Consider the following 2,443-nt stretch of genomic DNA (forward strand, 5'->3'; position numbering starts at 1 on the left):
GGTGTTAGTAGGCTAGCTACTGTGCGAGCTATAGTACTTGCAAAACACTCACTGAAGAGAAATGTTGGGGCTGATGAGCTTGTGGTACGCTTATACTTATCCGTCGTCGATCGACCAATAGCCCTAGCTCCTAAAATTGTAGGCTTAGCGATCGATCAGACAATAGTCGACACGGATACATTCAGGCCTCATTTGGTTCATAGGGTAGGAAAATCGTAGCAAAAGTACAGAGACGTACAACACAAAACCGGCCCTGTTTGGATCCACAGGTTAGAGTTAGTTTGGGTTAGTTTGAACTCAACTAACCCAAAAATATCCAAACAGGGAGGGTTAGTTTGGGTTAGATGCATCTAACCCACCCAAAAAAACTAACCCATTCAAGAGGTGCTTATTTGGGTTAGTTCTCCTCGGGACCATTAAAAACACATTTTTCTCTCGCTCTTCCCGTGGCAGCCCCACCCTATCCTCCCGTTCCAACCCCATCGTCTCCCCGCGGCCCGTCCGCCCGCCGGTAAGCAGTCGCGGCTCCTTGCGCGGCCCGTCCCCGTCGGCCTCGGCCACTGGGATGCCGGATTCGACCGGCGGGCTGCGCAAGAGGCCAGCGCGGCTCCTTGCCAGGTGCGTCCCCTGCCATCCAAACACCTTTTTGGTTAGAGTTAGTTCAGGGTTAGTTCAGGGTTAGAATCTAACTCTAACCTCTAACTAAGTTAGAGTATCCAAATAGGGCCATCATAGCAGTGCAGAGACGTACTCCCTCCGTTCCAAAATAGATGACCTAGGTGGGCTAGTTTGGCCTAGTGGGTTTCAGTGATATGACGTGGTACAGTGCCGTCCAGTCTTCGCGTGTGGTAGCAGTATTGCGGGTACAGTAAGTTTTCTTGAAGAAGCGGAATTCAACGAAGTCATGATGGTTCCTTCGTCCGAACAACTTACAGTGGGAAAGGTTGGGCCTGCGATACGACCGGGGTAGACCAGGATAATTTTGTGCATGGCAGGTGGACCAAGATGGTCGACATCCCACATGTCGGCGAATGAAAGTATTATTTCCGGTATAGAGGACGCGAGTATTCATTGTTTATTTTTTATGAAAGCTATTGTCTCCACTGTTACGACGGAGGAGTGTGAAACACGGCAGCCCAGTGAACTTGGCATGTGCACCACTCCCTCCTTCCTCATGTAATGCTACCATACTATTGACTATGAGGTTGGCTATAAGGTTACAACTTTCTCTCACTTTCTCTCTATCTATTTCCTCTCAAATGTTTTTTACCTTTCCTTTTTTAGACACAATTGTTTTTATGCCTTTTTTTAGAATTATTTTTATACCTAGGAGCACGTGTAGAGACGGGCTCTTGTAGAGCTCACTCCTTGGCTTTGTCAATGCCTCTCTCTCCTCCACATAAGCGGGCTTATAGCCCAGTTTTTTAGTACTTGCTATGCATGCATGCGGCGGGCAGCTGGCGTCTTGAGGGGCCAGGGCGGTCAGAGCGGGCTCCGGAAGCGGTCCGGACTCCAGCATGGCCCACCTCACATTATCACAATATATTTCTTGGAGTCCGTGCACGGCGGGCAGGCGATCTCTTCTCCCTGCCCCGTTTCTCTCTTCTCAGCCGACGCCCGCCGAGCGATTAGATTTCGGCTATCGACAGTTTATTCAATTACAGTCCCACATGTCAGTGAAATTGCAAGACAACGCGTGTACCCTCTGGTGAGCGGCGTGCGAGCCGGACTGTCGGGGGTGCGACGCGTACGAGTCGTAAGTGTGCCGCCTTTTCCTTTAGAACTTGTGAAGCGTAACATTTTCGCATGATCGATCGATAGAAATCCAGAACAAAATGACAAGGGCGGTGCTTTCCTACTCATTAGGCGGGCTAGTTTAAGTGATATGACGTGCTACAGTGCCGTCCACTTGCTCCATTTTTATGTAAGCAAGAGTTTACACTCTTACGCGGGAGGAGTGCGAAACACCGCAGATCTGATTTTGATCGAGGGATAACTGTTCCCTGCCAAATAATGGAGCACTGTTAGCGATTATAGCATGATAGTTAGGGCATCTCCAGTGCTGGACCACAAATTTACACCGGCATCTGCCCGAGGACACTGATGGATGCCATCCGATGCTGCCCGCATACCTTTCGACGACTATATGAACTAACCGGACGAAATTCATGCAAACAAAGCAAATTTCAAATTAACCGGATGAAATTCATTACATTTCGAAAACTTTTCCTACAAACTTGATGGAATTCATTACATATTTCGCACAAACCGTACTAAAACTTACTGTAAACCTAATCTAAAGAATCGCCGGCGCCCGATCACCATGTCCGGCCATGAACCCGAGAAAGCCGGCCATTGCCTTTGCCTCCTCCTCATCCGCCTCGATAACCTCCTCCTCCAAAGCACAAGGTTCTGAAGATTTCCGCCTCCACGTCGCCGTCAA

Source organism: Aegilops tauschii, chromosome 2 (assembly GCF_002575655.3).
Source record: "Aegilops tauschii subsp. strangulata cultivar AL8/78 chromosome 2, Aet v6.0, whole genome shotgun sequence".
In the NCBI taxonomy this organism is placed as follows: Eukaryota; Viridiplantae; Streptophyta; class Magnoliopsida; order Poales; family Poaceae; genus Aegilops; species Aegilops tauschii.